The sequence below is a fragment of the Neovison vison genome, chromosome 4 (assembly GCF_020171115.1).
Source record: "Neovison vison isolate M4711 chromosome 4, ASM_NN_V1, whole genome shotgun sequence".
Lineage (NCBI taxonomy): Eukaryota > Metazoa > Chordata > Mammalia > Carnivora > Mustelidae > Neogale > Neogale vison.
The window spans coordinates 62887785-62907554 of NC_058094.1; the positions used below are offsets into that span (position 1 = coordinate 62887785).

General features: G+C 38.8%; 1 protein-coding gene across 5 annotated transcripts in view; it reads left to right on the plus strand.

Annotated features, from left to right (window-relative positions):
- The window catches only part of NCOA2 (nuclear receptor coactivator 2), a 305109-nt gene that overhangs the window by 65977 nt on the left and 219362 nt on the right, over positions 1-19770 (plus strand). Inside the window, exon 1 of one of the 5 annotated variants that reach the window (XM_044245474.1) lies at positions 17839-17893. The exons of 1 other annotated variant lie outside the window; for it this stretch is intronic. The gene's annotated coding sequence lies outside the window, so the exon portion shown is untranslated. Of the gene's footprint in view, positions 1-17838; positions 17894-17946; positions 18016-19770 lie in introns of those variants that run through there. 3 more of the 5 variants (XM_044245472.1, XM_044245477.1, XM_044245476.1) reach the window with 3 other exon arrangements.

Consider the following 19770-nt stretch of genomic DNA (forward strand, 5'->3'; position numbering starts at 1 on the left):
CGTTTCTTTTTTCACTTATTTTTTTGACATCAGATTTATAAAGTAGGAACTTTACTATTTATTCATCATTTTACCCTAATATAATGCCCTCATATAACAGGCCCCCAGTTAACTTCTGTTGAACTGAGCTGAGCCTGACTTTAGTTCTTCTGTCTCTGGCCAGTAGTGTTTGTACATTGCTCATTTTTCTTTCCCATTTGCCTCCATCCCCGAAGGCAGGCGTTTTCAAACATTTTTTTCCCCCTCTCTTCTGTGCCAGTGTATTCTTTTTATTGGTGATCTTATCCTATCCAAGCTATTGCCATCGCCTTTATTTGGATAGCTCCCGAATTTATAACCCCAACCTGACCTCTCCTCTAAGCTCCAACTGCTTGCTTGACGTTTCTGTCTGCTCCACCTTCAGTGTAGCCCAACCAGAGTGAAACTCTTTCCTTCCCTCCACCCAAACCAGTTCTGCCTCCAGATTTCCTGTTTTCTGTTAATTGACGCTGCCACTCTCCCAGGAGCAAAACATCAGTCATTGCCGCTCCTCTCTTACCTTCTACGTGTCCTCCCCTGCCAGGTTCTCTGCAGCCCACCTTCACTGGGTCTCCATACGTAGGCATCCCGTTTGTCCCCTCTGTCCCCACGTGCATGCAGACCCTCAGTACTTTGCGCCCCGGCTGTTGCAGCACCTCCTGCCTTTTTGGCCAAGCCCGTTCATCTTCTGGACTGAAGGACGATTTACCTTGCTACAGCACCATCATCAGCGCACATATTAGCCTCACTCAAGTTGCACAGCCTTCTCCGATAGGTCCGACCCCCTGAGCTTTCCAGGTCTTCAGCAGTCATGCCCACTTCCCTGTTGGTGTGTCTCTCCCTTACTGCCCTGACCGTGCTTGTGTTCCAGCGTGAGCGTTTATCTCTGTTGCTTTCTTGTATTGTCCAGCTGCCAACTCTTCAAGGAATACCCTTTCCTTCCCCCTGTCAGTTGAAAGGAAGCTTGTCAAGGGTAATCTCTTATATTCTTGGCTGCCTTTGGGAACCTGCAGAACATTTCTTGTTTGTTTGTTTGTTTTTTCCCTAGGGCACTTACCTCGCTTTGTGATAGAGCCATTTGTGTACTTAATTAATACACTAGATCATAAACTCCTAGTGGGGAGGAATTGTTTCTTAGCTTTTTCTTTTTTTGTTGCCTCAGCAGTTTGTTGGCAGGAAATCTGATTGAAAAAACTTCAAGGAAATTTCTTACACTCTCTTCCTTAAGTCTTCCTAAAACATTTATCGTAATGTGAATTCACACTATAGAAGAGCCATAAATTTGGCCTTTCTAGAGACTTAGCTGCAGGTGTACCCATCCTTCTCCTGGGGGACTGGTGTTACCTTTCTCACAGGTGCAGTCTTTATGTAAAGCTTCTGCTTGGAGGGAGTCTAGAGACATCACAACAGAACATGAATTTCTGCTGTGGCAGGCCTCAGTTGTATTTGTGTTGTCTCCCTCTTTTTTTGTGTGGGTGGATGGGGCGTATTTCGTTTAAATGAAGGATTTCAAGAACTCATGATGGATATTTTAAAGTTTAAGGTGAGTTAATGTATGTGAAATGTGGATCCATAAGTGTAAGAGGTAAATCTCACTTTTGTCTCTTAATCTGTAGAATGAACATGATTAAAAATGAGAGATTAAATTTTATTTACATTAAAGAAAGGCATTTTAGGCCAGTCTGTCAGTATGTTTTACATGGATGGTATTGGCAAATATTAAAATTATGCTTTGGAATTATGATTTGAAAAACCCGGATGAGCCTGTCCATTAGCTTGTCAACAAATTAAACTTTTGAAATTCCATCATGATAAAAGATTGGGGAATGTTTGGGAATATGGTGAACAGATATACATAAGAATTGTATTAAGCATTAGTTTGCTACCATTTATGAAGTTTAGGTTTCTATTCTGCCCGACAGCTTGAGTACAGAGATGGATGTGCTAACCCAGTCTTTGTTCTATGGCTCCCACTTCTCCCTCCCTCCTTGCCTGCCTTCCACAAGTGTTTTCTGAGTTCTTAGCATGATTAAGGTACTGGGCTAGAAATCAGCAATGCGGTGGTGAATAATGCAGATCCCGAAACTGCCTTCCGGGAGCTTCTAGGCTGGTGGGCCCCTTGGTTATAGATGCATAGGATAAAGTTCCTGATTTTGTAAGAGAAAATAATTTCTTACTGTTTATATATTTCTCTCTCTCTCTCTCTTTTTTTTTTAAAGATTATATTTATTTATTTGACAGAGATCACAGTAGGCAGAGAGTCAGGCAGAGAGAGGGGAAGGGAAGCAGGCCCCCTGCTGAGCAGAGAGCCCGATGCGGGACTTGATCCCAGGACCCTGAGATCATGACCTGAGCTGAAGGCAGTGGCTTAACCCACTGAGCCACCCAGGCACCCCTTACTGTTTATATTTTTATTTTATTTTTTTAAATTTATTTATTTATTAGAAAGCACAAGCAGGGTGAGTGGCAGGGAGAGAGAGAAGCAGGCTCCCTGCTGAGCAGGGAGCCCAGTTCTGGGCTTGATCCCAGAACCCAGAGATCATGATCTGAGCCAAAGGCAGAGGCTTAACTGACTGAGCCTCCCAGGTGCCCAGTGTTTATCTTTTTAAAGGAGAGGCAGGTAGCTCAAGTTCAGCTTGATAGTCATTTCACCAATAACCAGAATTTTAAGGTTTAGAAGTATAAAAATACTGTTCTCAGGACAGGCACAGACTTTTTAATCTGAATCTTAGTATACTGATATCTGTGAATAGGTATGTTACCAGGAGTTAGTTGGCTTATCTCTGTAAATAGGGATGTTACGAGAATTAATTAATGTTTAGCAAGCACTTTGATATTTACGCCCAGTGGCTGTAAACAGTTATTAAAAAGTCATTTTACAGGTCAGAATGGCAGGTGCAGTGGTGGGGCCACAGTGAGGGCCAGAAAAGCAGGGTCTTTACAGCTTTGAAGGAGACACATGTGAAAATGTTCTATTCCCGAGTAAACGTTTTACTATTAAACATTTTCAGTTAGGATTTCATCTGTAGATTTCTGTACGCTTCCCGGTATCTGAAGAAACCATGTTAAGCTCTGTTTATGAACACACATAACTTGATTATTTCTTGATTAGAGTGGTGTATGTACAGTACCCCAGATTCTAACTCTTCATAGTGAGGGTAACTCCCTTAGAAGTGTCATTTCATGGGAAAACAGCAAGCACTGTATTCTTTGTATTTGGGCATGAGCAGTGGCGGGTGGGAGTTGCTGTTTGGTGTGGGGAGAAGATGGTGGACATGGAGCCTCGGTCCTAACCGCCTGCTCGCCTCCTCTTTGCTTCTGCTGGCTGGCCCGTGACCTTGAAGTTGCTTATTGCTGTCTCCTTTGACACTTAGGCAAAGCACCTGTATTCTTTTGTCTCAGTCACTTAAAAAATTTTGAGAGTTTTAGAGTAGAACTTCTTCAGATCCTGGTGAATAATAATCATAATCATAATCATAAATCTGTGATTTGGAGAGCAGTCGCAGAAAATAGTAGGCAAAATAAGTTGGCGTTTATCATAGATTATTTGCGAGAGGGATTCAATACTTGCGTTACATTTAGAAGTTTACAGCTCCAACAAATCTAAATTATGAGTGATTCGTCATTTGAATAGGATTTTACAAGTTACTCGGACTGGGTGCAAGCATTATATGTATTTCTATAAGTAAAGGTTTAGTTGCTTTCAAACTGCTGCTAATTGTTTCTGTAAGCTCATTGGGTTCTGTGGTGCTTCCTTCTCCCCCAAGTGAGGAGAGAAGATAGTGTTCGTGGGGGCAGTGGTTGAGTGCATGTGCTGTTAATCCTGTGGAAAAAAATTACACTAAGTATACTTCTTTAAAAAATGCTTTGAAATTTTATCTGGCTGAAAAATTACTGGAGACAACTCCTGAGCAGAGAAAAAAATTTATAAACCATGCATGGCACGTTTACAAATTCTTTGAAAAAACTTGTCTCTGAAGGTCTTTGGAGTGATTATTTATCCCTCTATTCCCATATGTCACACATTGCCTTTTTACCCCTGGGGAGTAACCATATTGCATTATTTGTGATCCTTTGGAGTTGTATGAAATGATAATTTAACTTCTCAGATGTGGTTAATCTACAGGCCCCGCTTCCTAACCATTAGCATACATGGCATGACAGGCTTAAATGTTTCCAGGTGTGATTAAAGAACTTGGACGGTAAATTACTCCTAGATTATCTTGGCCACTGTAATTTACTACAAAACTGCAGCTTTGGCATCAGTAGTCGAAAAGAGTATGTTAACAGTAACTCCACTTTGAGACACATTTTACATTAAATAAATTAACTGTCTTCTTGAGACAGTTAAGTAATTCTTTTTTATACTATTCAGAATCATATTTTGTCTTTTAGAAGGCTGAAGTTTTGCTAATAGGCAGATCTGGATTTGCATAATTGAATTGTTTTGTAAGACCTAGGGTAGTTTGGGAGTTCTCTCCCCACTGCTGTCGGAAGCTCCGCTCCTCTCAGCCCCGCTTTTTATCTCGGCCCTGGTCCACAGAGAAGCCGTCATCTTTCCTCCACTCCACAGCTCGTCCCACTCCAGGGAGTGGAGTCTCGTCCCCCCACCCCCAAAAAAAAGGCTTACCATTAATCAATGCATAAGAGAGCCCATTTAACACTCTGTTGTGTTGTTAGCAATAAAAAATCCTTGGAGATCTAGAGGATGTGTTGTTAATGGAGACATAAGAGAGGCTGTGTTCTGTTTTGTAGCTGGCCAGAGACAGAGTGAAAGTTGGGGTGAAGGTAGCAGGTGGGATGAGATGAGAGAGAGGCAGCGGGCTGGCCAGGGTGCTGGAAAGCATCCTCAGCTGAGCTCGGCTGGCACACACTGTTCTTACCCATGGTCGTCTCTTCAGCTTAGCACCTGCCCTCAAATCTCCAGTCCCTGTCCTGGTCTTCAGCCCTGTTTAAACCGTCCCACCTTTTCCTGCCCATTACCTGTCCTGGAACATTTCCTGCATCCCAGGGCGCCTCCCCTCTGGCCCCACTCTGTGGGAGAGAGACACAGTGTTCTCTCACTCCCCAGCCGAGGGGAGGCAGGCACGTCCTCTATCCCACTGCTGGAGGAGAGGGAGATGCCCAAAACCCCTTGGAGTTTTCTTGCTGAAATGTTTTTACTCATGCTGTTAGCTTTTACAGAACGGTAAGCATTCTCTAGTGCTATACAAATAGAATATATGTATTAAAAAGGCTTTTGTTGCTGGTCTGAGGCAGTGTGATAACCATTTATATAACATTATCATTTTGAGAGTGTCCCAGGTTCCAAACAATTAACTTAAACCGGGTTTTTGAAACCTTTTTTTCTAGGAAGACCATTTTATCTGGTGGAATGGAACTCAAGTTCAGGATCTTTTTTCACTTTTCTTAACCTGGATTTATTTATTTTATAAGTGAACTATACTCCCGACTTGGGGCTCAAACTTGCAACCTTGAGATTACTGACTGAACCAGCCAGGTGCCTCTTCTTAACCCTCTATTGTAATGAAAGCTTCAAGTAAGACTCGGATTCTTATTGAAAGAAGGGATCTTCTTTCCTTGTAATTTTGCATTGGTTGCCTGGTTTTGTTTTGTTTTTTTCCTTTTTCAAAGATTTTATTTATTTGTTTGTTTGTTTGTTTTTTAAAGATTTTTATTTATTTGGCAGATCACAAGTAGGTAGAGAGGCAGGCAGAGAGAGAGAGAGAGGGAAGCAGGCTCCCCACTAAGCAGAGAGCTGGATCCCAGGACTCTGGACTCATGACCTGAGCCGAAGGCAGAGGCTTTAACCCACTGAGCCACCCAGATGCCCCAAGATTTTATTTATTTATTTGTCAAAGAGAGAGCGAGTGAGAGAAAGAACACAAGCAGGAGCAGCAGAGGGAGAGGGAGAAGCAGGATACCTACTGATTGGGGAGCGTGATGGGAAACTTGATCCCAGGACCCTGGGATCATGACCTGAGCTGAAATCAGACGCTTATCCAACTGAGCCACCCAGGGGTCTCGGTTTTAACATGCCAATGTAAATCGTTACCGATTACTTGGGTTTGGGGATCATCTTTGAAGTATTCATGCTATGGAAAGATTCATCCACTATTTTAGTTATTTTTGACATTCTAGTAAGGGTGTTACATATGGCAGAATGAAACTTAATGGACCAGAAGGGGCATGAGGGCATAAGTAGAAATTTTGCACTGATTTTATTCACAAAAACATAAATTTTAAAGGAATATTTGATCAGAGGCATTGAATAAACTTCAATCCTCCTAGTGACTCTGTCTCTTGAAAATTGTTTACTAACCTGTGGGGTTATAACTAGAGGCATTTGCTAATGTATTTGCAGTGACTGTTGAAATAATTCAAATTTATTGACCATAGGAGGATATTAAATATTTATCTTTTCTACTTAGTGCCTGTAGTGAAATAGAATATAAGTTAATGGTTAATGGCTTATAGGCTGTTATTTCTGAAATAGTACTTTCATGTACTTTATCCAGTGGTGTTACTCATATTTTATTAGTGTTAAAAAGCATATTTGGAATCAACCATACATAAGTTTTCCTGCTTAGCAAAACAATATTCCAGAAGAGATTTTTAACTATGTACGTGTGTGTGTGTGTGTATGTGTGTGTGTGTGTAACTGCAGAGGGAGAAAAGTATGTAAGTTGTGGGCTAAGGAGATTATCTATCTTTTTCTTTAAACAAACAAATAAACAAAGGGGCACCTGCATGGCTCACTTGGTTAAGCATCTGTCCAACTCTTAATTTTGGCTCAGGTTATGATCTCAGGGTTGTGAGATCGAGTGCAGCCTGCTTAAACTCTCTCTGCTTCTTTATCTGCTCCCCCCCTCTCAAAATGCAAAAATTAAAGCCCAGATAGAATGGAATAATGATGTATTAATGTTATATACGGTGTGTTGTGGCACATATGTGATACCTAGTACAATCTAGAATTACAAGGTTGGTAGTAATTCAGCATATGAGAATCTGGCAATCGCATTAGATTAGTATTAAGATAACCAAACCAAAAAATGTGTTTGTAGGTGTAGAATCAGAGGAAAAAAGCTTACTTATTTAGGTTTCCCTCAAAGTAATGATAATGTCGTATCAAACTAAAACGGTCTTAACATGAAATTTTATTTGAATTGGTATGAATGTTAAGAAGGACACAAAGCAGTATTTGTAAGTTTTAAACTTTAAGGAAAATAATTTATAGAATTATTTTGAATTTCCTGAAACCTAGATGTCCAGAATTGACTTACAAAAGATAGTAAGAGAAGTTTTGTTTTTTCTACAGCCCTGAGGGACTGTTTGAGGGTTTTTGTTTTGTTTTGCTTTCTATTACATTAATTTTCAAGATCCCAAAGTTGACAGCATTAATGTGGTTAAGTTTTTTAAAAAAAATAGATATTTTAAATTTTATTTATTATTGTTTTTTAAAGACTTAATTTATTTATTAGAGAGAGAGTGCGCCCGCGAGTGAGCGCATGTGCGCACAGGTAGGCAGAGCAGCAGGCAGGGGAAGAGGGAAAGTCAGAGTCAGACTCTCCTCTGAGCAGGGAGCCGGACGTGGGATGGACTTGATTCCAGGACCCTGGGATCATCACGTGAGTCGAAGGCAGCCGCTTAACTGAGCCAGCAAGGTGCCCCTGGATATTTTGTATTTTAAAACTACAAGGCACTTAATTTAAATGTCATTTGTTTGTCAAAACAAATTACTTAGATAACTACTTCTGTATGTGATACTGTTTCAGTGATATTGTATCATGTCAGATTTATTACTGAAATCTATAGTAGTTAAGATAAGAACAGACTTTAAAAATACTTCAAATCCTAGGGTCATTCAAATCTTAGTGTCATTCCAAAAAAATCTTTAATTTCTTTAAGAGAAAAGAATCCTAGGAGTTTTTTCTTTTTTTTTTAAGTTAACATGTAATGTATTGTTTGCCCCAGGGATAACACGTCTGTGAATCGTCAGGCTTACATACTTCACAGCACTCACCATAGCACATATCCTCCCCAGTGTCCATAACCGAGCCACCCTCTCCATATCCTAGGAGCTTTTTTATTGGCTATAGCTTGGAAGTTACTGACCTAGAAAAAAGAGATTTGTACAGAATTAATTTTTTTTGTATAACTGAAATGTAACATTTGCCCAAAATACATTGAGGAGACAACATGGTATTGAACATGTATTATTAAATGAGTATTTGAGTATTTGAGTATTGGAAAATTTGGCCTCCGGTCCTTTCTGTATGTATCTGCCAGAGTTGTGAAAAGTCACGTAGCTTATTTCTCCTGCTCTGTTTTGCCAGAAGCTGGAATTGACTAATTAGAAAAATATAAACAAATATGAAGATACCAAGTAATATTTTAAGTACTAAATAGACATTGATGAGTAATATCTGTTTTCTTTGTTTAAAGAATATTCATTTGTAATTAACAGATCAATGAAGGTACTTTTTTTCTGGGCATGCATCATCACAATACAGTTTTACTGACTTTTTTGTTACAAATAATTTAATTTGTGGTTATGCCTATGTATATTGAGGGATGTACACATTTAAACCTTGAAGTACCAGGACTTCATTGTGTCTTTGCAGTGTGACTTGTTTTCACAGACCATAAACTGCCTGTTTATTTTACAAACACTTGTATCTGTAGTGCTCACCTTGGGACAAGCATTGCTCTAGGTGCTTCATTACTATTAACTCATTTACTTGGAACTTGAGAGCAACACTGTGAGGAGGGTATGGTTATTACCTCTGTTCTGCAGATGGCACATAGAGATTAGGTAACTTGCCTAAAGTCCCATAACTAGTTTGTAGAGGGCCACTGTTCGACTATCAGTGCTGCCTCCAGAGTGTGTGCTCTGCTGCCTTATTCAGAAAGATCTTTCTTGGAAGGCTGAGTCCAGATTCTTTCCTGTGTCAGGCCCCTTCCTTCCATGCTTTTGCTGACCAGACAGGGGATCCTGGGAGGGATTTGTTGGCAGGAGTTCTTACCATCTTGCTCTTCTAGATATTTGCGAGGCAGGAAGTGTGACAGTTTCTCAGTGTGAGTGACCTGGATCCAGCTTTGGGTACAGTCATTCACAAATCCTTATTTTATAGCAGAAAGTTTCCTGGATCAAGAACGAATTCTACCCTCTTATCCTGGAAATTAGGGGCCAAGAATGTGAGCTATGTTCGAGTTCATGGGAGGAGCTAGCAATATGGACGAAGAGGAAAGAAGACAGTATTATTGCCTAATGGAAAATATGAGCCCTGTATATAATAACACAAGTGCCAGCGTTAAAGGGGCTGCTTTTGTCCAGGAAGGCTTTTCTAATACGTTCCAGGACAAGCCATAGCAAGGGCTCATTTGTTTGAGTATAACTAGCGATTCTTCTCAGCAATGGAGGAGACGCCGTGTATGTGTGTACACATGTACACAGCTGTCATTCTTAAAGTTGTCAATAATGGGTCTATACCATGTATTAAAAAATATTCACGTATTTATGTTAGCCCTAAGCACTAATTTGTTGCGAGCAGCTCTTGGTCCTTGACATCTTTAGGTGTCTAAACCCATCTCCACCAGTATTGGGAGGGGCACTTGTCTTTCAGTTTCACCTGCTTTGTAAGATAACTGTCTTTGCCTTTGATGTAACTTTGTCCTCTCTCCCTGCAGCAACCCCCACCAAGATTGATTTTGAGTTATCTTAAAACAAACCCTGAGTCATACACAGCAGCATTATTCGTGATTATTCATAATCGCCAAAAGGTAGAAGCGACTCAGTGACAGATGAAGAAATAAATGCAGTGTGGTATATGTGCACGATGGGATATTATTTAGCCTTAAAAAGGAAGGATATTCTGAAAACATGGATGAACCTTGAAGATAGTATGCTCAGTGAAATAAGTCAGTCGTAGAAAGACAAATACTGAATGAATCCATTCATGTGAGGTTTCTAGAGTGGTTAAATTCAGAGACAGGAAATAAAATGGTGCTTGCCAGAGGCAGGAGGGAGTTGAGGGGTGGGGAAAAGGGAGTTATTATTTAATGGGTGTAGAATTTGAATTTCACAAGGCAAAAAGATTTCTGGAGACTGGTCGGACAATAATGTGAATGCACATTCACATTCAGTACTATTGAACTACACCTGTAAAATGGTCATGATGATAAGTTTTATGCTTTGTATGTTTTACCAAAATTAAACAACAACAAGCCTTTCCAGTCTAGTGTAAAATCTGTTCAGGTGTTTTAGTGTAGTGTTTTAATTGACAGACACTTACTAGTAGCAGTTGGCTCCAAGCTGGTCACGGGCAAGTGGCTGCTTTCTAGAGAACAGACATTGTGGTATAAGTGTGAGTGTGTTTTTATCATTCCAGAAAAAGCTTATTGTGGAAGTTGAAGAAAAGGGTAAGCAAGTGGCGGGGGGCAGTGTGAGCAGAGCTGGAACATGTTAGGGTGGCTGAGAAAATGATCATGGTTTATGTCGGAAGAGCAGAATGACTATATTCGGGCAAGGGCGTTAGCAGATTAAATCCAGATTTGTCATTTTGACTATTTTATCTCTCACCATATCTACCAGGTAGATTATTTGATGACTTCTCCCAAGGATCCATTTATATATCCAATATAAATATAAAATGGAATATATATCCAGTATATTTCATTTATTGGTATTTAAGATAATTGGTATTTCAAGAATGGTTCTGTGCCATGAGTTATTAGGATTAAAGGAAAGATCAGGTCAGAATCCCCTGCCTGTAAGAACTGCATGCTCTAAAAGAGAAGATAAGATGTGTGGACCAATAGAACTAAAATACAAGATAGTATCTGATAAGCAGTAAAAAGAGAGTTTTGTGGAAGCACAGACTAGAGAAATCTGATTCTCAGAGGTGAGGTCAAGGAAGGATGAAGTAGGAGCAGAACCTTGAAAGCTGAGAAGGATGTTAATAGGTAGAGAGAAGGGGGTATGAATCCAAGGTGAGCGCTAGATCCAGAGAAGGCCAGGGTGATCCGTGCTAGGAAGGGCCAGAAGCTCAGTGTCCTATGGAGAACAGGATGCTTGTCAGTTGTAATAGAAGAAGTCAAGAAAGACAGTTTGGTGCCAGATCATGGAGTATTTTGACTGTCATCTTAAGGAGTTGGAACTTAATTACATAAACAGTGTTGAGCTCTTGAGAGTTTTTTTTTTTTTTTTAAAGATCCTATTTATTTATTTGACAGAGAGACAGAGATCACAAGTAGGCAGAGAGGCAGGCAGAGAAAGAGGGGGAAGCAGGCTTCCTGGTGAACTGAGAGCCCAACTCGGGGTTCGATCCCAGGACCCTGAGATCATGACCTGAGCCAAAAGCAGAGGTTTAACTCACAGAGCCACCCAGGTGCCCCATCTTGAGAGTTTTTAATGTGGGAATGACATGTGTTGACACCATCAGAGGTCAAGCTGACAAATACAATGTTAGGAAGCAGGAGGACTGACTTGGTCCTATTTGTGATTGTTTCATTAGGGAGGCTGATTTGGTTCTCTGGTGTCCATCCCAAGTAGGAATTAGATTGGATAAATAAATTGAGAGGGATACAAATTAGACCTTATAATTTAGAGAGAGGTGTTAAGAATTGTTTCGGATTACAACATAGAGATAAAAGCTATTTTTTTTTTTAAGATTTTATGTATTTATTTGACAGAGAAATCACAAGTAGATGGAGAGGCAGGCAGAGAGAGAGAGGGAAGCAGGCTCCCTGCTGAGCAGAGAGCCCGATGCGGGACTCGATCCCAGGACCCTGAGATCATGACCTGAGCCGAAGGCAGCGGCTTAACCCACTGAGCCACCCAGGCGCCCTGAGATAAAAGCTATTTTAAAGATCGTTGGGAAGAGATTGTATAGATGAGAGAGATCAGTGAAAAAGGTTATTGAACAGTGAAATTATGAAGACCTGGACTAGGGTAGTAGCAGTAACAAAAGAGGAAAGGATTGATATGAAACAGGGGAAATGTTGAAAGGACGGGAGGAAGAAGTTAAATTCACAATTAATGGGCATATTTTCTGTGCGTAGCATTTGTTGCATGACAGTATAACTGACCAGTATTACCCACTCTTGGAAAATAGATATACTGTATTGGTCAGATGAGGGGCCCTAGGTAAAGAATTTTGGTTTGAGTCAGCAGGTGGAGGGCCCTGGGTGGCTTCTCAGACTGCTGAATTGACAAGTGCACATCATGGTCACCATCAGTGTACTGGGTTTGTTGACTGGGTCCACATGGGCATCCACACCAGTCGTTCTCAAACCTCCATGCCTTGGCACCCTGGTAAACAGCAGACCCTTCAGGAACCCTGTGAAATTTTGAAATTTTGGGTAAAGTTTTTGCGTATGGTTGTTTACATTGTCTGGCAGCAAGTGAAAAAGAATCTAACTGACCAGATGATTCACTGTGATGCTGGAGAAAGGAAATGAATGCTGTTAACTGAGCAAGAAGCTTAACCTCTCGGCCCGTGCTGAGGACAGAGTAGTGTTTACAGTTCCCTGTTGCTCTGGGAAGGGTTCAGGAGATCCTACTAGGCCCCGAGCAGTGCAGAGCTGAAGGGGATCTGGGGTGATCTTACAGCCCCGGCACCGCGAGGTACGTGTCCTTGTAATAGCAAGCACTTCTGATTATTCTTGATTTTGTGCAGTTTGGTTCTGGGTCTTAGTTTCTTCCAGTCAGCTAACAACAACAAAAAAGTCCAGTCTTTGAACATGGCCTGCAAGCGGTCGGAGAAGACCAGTCCTGCCAGCTCTTTGACAAAGGCTGTAACCAAATATTGAGTTGGATAGAGATAGAAAATGGAATTTGGAGTATGAAATCTTAGGTTCGAATCTTGGCTTTGCCCATAGCCACGAGACTGGAGGGAGATTATTTAAACTCAATTTTACTCTGTTTCTTCGTTAAATGAAGCTAATATTTACCTTTCAATTCTGCTCAGTTGAGCTGAGATAGTAACTGTAAAATGTAGGCACTGTACTCTGTGAATAAAAATAATTTATTCCCTGTCTCCAACAGGATGATTACAGTGCTTTTTACTCTGTATTGAGCAACCATGTCCAGTTCTGTAAAACATGAGTTTCCCTGAACAGTGGACTCCTGGAGTTTGATCTTTAACGATTAGCACCAAAACAAGCCTTGGTCAGGAGTGAGTTTTTTTTTAATGGGAAAAAATTAATTTGACATAAGCATCAATATTTGTTGTAAAATCTATTTAAATTGCTGTATATCTTGTATACCTTAACGTGTATTCTTTTCACCACCTGCTCCCCAATAAACCTAATGACTAAATAGTAATAGCAACAACAATAAAACCTAATGACTAAAATAGTCAGAGGGGATTTTGGCAGAATTTTCTGTTAACTTCCACAGAAAAAGACTCATTTTAATACCTAGAACGAGGAATAAGTTGGGAAAAAGTTTTAGTCAGACCAGCATTCTTGAAATAGACTCAGAATCATATTGTAATATATTGTGGAGCATGTTCAAGTGTAGGTGGTTTTCTTTTAATTTATTGAGCATAGTTTTAAACCTGTAAGTTTTAAACCTTAGAAATCAAGCCATTTTAATTCACAGTAGGCTAAACTTGGCTCAGATACTCTCTGCTGAAACACGAGTGTAGTTGTGTTTTTTAACTGAAAAAGTTGACTAGCTTTTTTTTTAATTCCTAGAGATTTTAAAAAAATGGGAGTATTTACTTTGTCCAGTTTTAGCTACAAGCAATTCTGTTGGCTTCATACCTAGCCCCTTCTGAATTGCACTTACTGTTTACTATATACTTGAGATTTTAGTAAAATAGTTGATTTGCAGGTCTTAAGATGGCTTCCATTATAGGGAGTGCTTTTCATAAGTATTGTTTTTTTGAAACCTCAGTAAAAGAATTCATGTAACTGGGAAGATAAAAGTAAAGCCTGTTGACCTTAAAGGGACTTTACAGTCTAACGTTTTCGAGCATCTCTATTCATGTCATGATGGAAGTCATAACTTATTGTTTAAAACTGTAATTTGTCTCTGTGTGAAAATGCATTTTTTCATACTGCCTTTCCTGGGACTATAACATCGTAATGATTTTGTTAACAATATATTTGATTGCTGCCTCACTGAATGAGATTTTGCTTTAGAAAATTTAAATGTAAGCACTTAAAGATAAAGCTTAAATGAAAATTAAAGCCTAGCTTAAAATGAATTTGGATAAGGTCTGATTTTTACTTTGGTTTCTCTGTTGGTATGCCATTGAATGCCAGAAAGAAAAAAATGTAGATATAAAAACAACATCAAAGTGTTTTGCTTTTTAAAAGTTGACACAAATTAATACGTAGCAGTAGTTTCAGACATTTTAGCTTACGGTAGGAATATCTCAGTTACTTTGACCTACACATTTTCATAGTGAACTGAAAGGAATTTTGAAAAGGAAAATATCTGTATACAATTTATATAGTTGTGGAGGTTTTAAAAGTAGTTTAAAATTTGTAGTAACATTTTATATTTTGGCAAGGTAGAATTTAAAAAAAGAAAAAAAAAGAATAAATTCAAAGACCTGTAGAAGCTACAGTAAAAATTCACAGATTGAAATGACCGTGATTACTTCTGTGCTATACTCTATCTTGTTGGGTTATTTTAAGCTTTTTACTTTAGCATTGTGGCATCGCACTGGTCAGTAAAAGATTCTATTTTGGTTTGTTTAGTAACAAAACTTTATGCTGTTGTTTCTATACGCAGAATAGTTTGTAAGTGATAATAATTTTCCTTTTGACCATTTTTGTAAGAAAAAATCCAGGAGTTACTATGTTAAAAATGTAATATTTTGCCAAAGTTGTAATTGAAATATGGGGTTTGCTTTTTATAATTAAATGCCCTCATGAGCAATTTGGAATGATCTGTTTCTCTCCGTATTAGAACTCTCTTCTATGATGACTCTTCTGAAGTGAACAAGAGCACGAGAGGCTTTAAAGTAAATTAACTTATTGGAAGTTTTTGTTTAAGAGAGAAGAAATTGCTGTATTAATTTCTTATCTATTTGCTTTGTATAACTCCCTTTTTCAGATGACTGAATAACCAACTTTAGATGTTAGAACTGCTTTATTTTATCTAAACACTTCAACTAGAAGTGTTTCCAGGTGTATTATATACATTCATAATCTTTAAGATTACATAAATATAATTTTTTCCCTTGGGACTGCACGTGAATTTTTGTTGTGTTCAACTTTTTTTTTTTATGCTGTATAACATTGGACTAGTACAGGTTTTCATTTATTGTGTCTCATTTTTTCTTCCGTAAGTGTCAGCTGGTGCTTTCTACTATTGACATTCATAAATCCTTTCACCATGTTCCTCCTTTGATGCAAATAAGAAACGAGATAATAACAGTTACGGTTTTTTTCAGTGTTTTAAAAGTTAATATTAACCCTTTATCAAAGATATTGTGCCCATCCTAGAGAGGAAAGATGTTAGATTTGGAGAGGTAAAAACTCACTGAGGGTTAGGAAGCCAGTAAGTGGCAAGACAGACTGTGACTCAGATGAGTTTTTACATATGTGTAAATATACATACATCTTTGTAAATCCTACGCAGATCAATACATAGAATCTTTCCAGAGCCCCCTCCTTAGTGTCCCTTCAGAGATAACTACTTTTCCGATCTTGATCCCCATAGATGGATCTCTGTCCCCTCTTAATTAGTTTTACCTGTTCTTTTTTTTTTTTTTTTAAAGATTTTATTTATTTATTTGACAGAGATCACAAGTAGGCAGAGAGGCAGGCAGAGAGAGAGAGGAGGAAGCAGGCTCCCCGCCGAGCAGAGAGCCCGATGCGGGACTCGATCCCAGGACCCTGAGATCATGACCTGAGCCGAAGGCAGCAGCTTAACCCACTGAGCCACTCAGGCGCCCCAGTTTTACCTGTTCTTGAACTTTATAACTGACTCTTATAAATGTAGTTTTTGGTATTAGGCTTCTTCTTCTTTTTATTTTTTTTTAAAGATTTTATTTATTTATTTGACAGAGAGAGATGACAAGCAGGCAGAGAGGCAGGCAGAAAGAGAGGAAGGGAAGCAGGCACCCTGCTGAGCAGAGAGCCCAATGGGGGGCTAGATCCCAGGACACTGAGATCATGACCTGAGCCGAAGGCAGCGGCTTTAACCCACTGAGCCACCCAGGCGCCACGGTATTGGGCTTCTTTTGCCCAGTATTGCATCTGTGAGATTCATCCATGTTGTAGCGTTTGTGTTGGATTCTTTTTTCATTGTGGCTTAATGTTCCGTTAGGTGAATATATTAAAATTCATGTATTCATCTATTGATGAACATCTGGGTCATTTCCATTTTTTTGGCTATTATAAATTTGCTATACACATTCTTGTCTGTTTTTAGGTGTTTTTTTGGTTGTTGTTGTTGTTTTGTTTTTTTCAAGATTTTGTTTGAGAGTGAGAGAGCATACAGGCAAACCCAAGTGGGAGAAAGGGCAGATGGAGAGGGACGAGTTAGGTTCCCAGTGGAACAGAGAGCCCAGGACCCTGAGATCATGACCTGAGATGAAGGTAGACATTTAACCGACCAAGCCACCCTGGTGCTCCAGTGGTTTTAGTTTTATCTATGTTTTGTGCACTCACTTCTTTTGGGAAGAAAGTATGGTCACCTTTCGTAGGTACTGCCAATCAGTTTTTTTAAGCGTTTGTACAGGTTTACCCTCCTACCAGCAATGTATAGGTGTTCTAGTTGCTTACCATATGTTGGTATTCTCAGTCTTACTAATTTTTTCCCTTTTTAATTTTACTTACTCTGGCAGGGTATCTAGTTTTATATCAGGGAGGTGCAAACTGAAAGTTATTTTTTAAAAATTTTTTATTTTTTTATTAACATGTAATGTATTATTAGAGCCAGGGGTGCAAGTCTAAGAATCATCAGGCTTACACACTTAACAGCACTCACCATAGCACATACCTTCCCCAATGCCCATAACCCAACCACCGTCTCCCTATCCCCCTCCCCACCACAGCCCTGTTTAGTGAGATTGAGTCTCTTATGGTTTGTCTCCCTTCTGATCCCATCTTGTTTCCTTTATTCCTTTCTTTTCCCCAAACCCCCCATGTTGCCTCTCAACTTCCTCATATATCAGGGAGATCATATGATAATTGTCTCTGATTGACTTATGAAAGTTAATGTTGTAGAATGAAAAAATATTGAATGTAAATGTACATGCTTCTTCATATATAGGTATTAATTGAATACTAATTAATTGAATATAATTGAATAGGTTTCTTTCCTAATCCTTTTAAAGATCCTAATCCTTGTCTTTATAAGTGAGCCTTGATTGCTTGTTTAATCATTGAAGTTAATAAAATTTTTCCTACAATAAGGACAAGTGCAATATTCTAGAAACTACTTGTTTCATTCAGAATTTTATTTAAGGGAATTTTCAAAGGAATTTAAGATGGTAAAGATCTTTATTCACAAATTTAAAAATTGTAGAAGAACTCAGTAATGACCTTTCTCACTGAAAAATCAAGGTCTTACCTCAAAATACAGCAGTGACATATGATCTCTAGGACTTGATCTAGGATTTTATTCATCGGTTGGTTTTCATGATCTTAATGTAAGTTTATTCTACTAAAAATGGCTTGACTTGATCAGTTCTTGTTTTTCCAAGTTTGTGCAAGTTCCACGTGTTTGGCTTTCCTGTATGAGTCTCAGGTACGCTGATTAGTCAGGCGGTCTCATCTGAAACTAATGTATAATAGTGCTGAGTTGTAGAACTTGCCATACCAGTTTCATAGTGTTTGTGTTTTGCTCAAGTAGATGAAAGGTTTATTTAAGTGTGGCCACACTGGTACTGCATTCCTGGTGATCTTGGTAAGTTAATGACAATCTTTGTCATAGAAATCAGGAAATGCGGGTTGAGCCTTCTGGGATGCCTGTCGTTGGTTCATTAAAATGCAGGCTCCCAAAGGACTGAGAATTATTGGAAGCACTTGGTAGGTAATGCAGCTTTAAAAACCTATCTGTCTGTCTGTCTATCTTCATTCTGTTTTTTCACCTCTTTGAATACATCAGTGTTTAATCATAATATCTAATGTATGAATGCTTTCTCTAGTGAGACTAAACATGACTTTGGAAATCCACGTAGGTTTCCTTCCACAGTTTAGTAGGTTTGTTTTAGCTGGGATGTTTTGGTTGCTCGTGAACTCATACTGTCAGATTGTACTGCTGCTTTGTTGAACTGGTTGGCTTTTAACTGAATTAACTCTACTAGCCAGTGTGATTGGTCCACTATTTTTTGGTTATTATTATTATAGAGAATGGGTTGAAGAATTGTTTAGAATACTTATCTTTAAAATATAATCAGTTAAAGCAGGTTGGTACTTAGAAAGGTTTGAGGTATCCTTTGGACAGTATTTGAATGGATTGAAATGATTATGGATTTTATAAGAATTTTAGGATAAATGTAGGTGTACATCTATGAGACAGGAGGCATACTGCAGTATTCCGGACACAGTGAACTTATTTTAGGTATATTCCTTACATAATACCATTATTCCAAATGTAAACGAATAGATGGCATGATTGTTGTTGATTTGAAGACTGGTCATATGTGCTTGTGTTGTAAGGAAAAAGATGACATGAAGCAGAATATGTTAACCTCTCTGGGTGAATTTTAAGAATGTATGTAATTTTGTAATCGAGATTGAAAATTTTGAGGTTGGGCAAGGAAAGCTAAAGCAAAGGTATGGGATAGGACTGAGTGAGTTACTGATTGTCCTGTTGAGAGTGCCGTCTCTAGAGAAACCCAGTAAATAAGTTATTTATTAGAACCTCAGTGAGGTAGCTGAGGCCTTTTATTTTTTAAAGACCATTTCTGCCTTTTGTAAATCAGTGTTGAGTTTATAGACTACCACCAAGAAATTTACTTGAAATTTTAAAATCACTGAAAGTTAAATTTCTTACCACCTCTCCTCTTCTACTGTTTACCCATCTAGAAGATCATGACGGTTGGGAAAATAGCTTAGAGCTACCAGTGTGTCTAGGAGTGAGTTTACACAAGGGCACTTCACTAGCTTTGGGGCTTAACTCTTCAACATTGGATATGTTTGGATATGGCCAGCAGTCTTCCTGATTCATCATATATAAGTAACATTAAATTAAAACTAAAAACTTGCTGTCACTTTTCCATGTGTGAACCTTCCATATTACAGATAATTTTTCAAAAGATGTGTCCTTCAATTACTTTAAGTTCTCTGTATAATTGCAAGGATTACAACACTGTGCTTCTGCGTGCTCTATCTCTTCTTGTGTCTCTCTCTCTCTCTCTCTCTCTCTCTGTATTTGAAGAACAGAAGGGTCAGTTTTCTGTGACTTTATATTAGTTTTATTGCTGTCACCATTTTGAACTAGTAACAGTGAAATACCTGTATCCTTTTATGTGTTTGTGAGAAAACATACATAATAAGGGTAAGAGCATGTGTGCTTTCTGCGTATATGTATGACTGCTGTGTATTGGGTAGGAACTTAATAAAGGTAAGAAGGTATGTAATTTATGTGCATACACACACACACACAGACTCAGCAGTTTGTGTTATAAGTACTATGCAACTTTGAAAATAGTAGTACATTGAAGTATATCATATAGGTACTAAGGGAAGATTGAGACAAATATTATTAAAAACAGTTGGAGTTTCTATGGAAATCAAGACAAGCGAAATTTTTGGCCTGTCTTGCCAGTTAGTTATGGA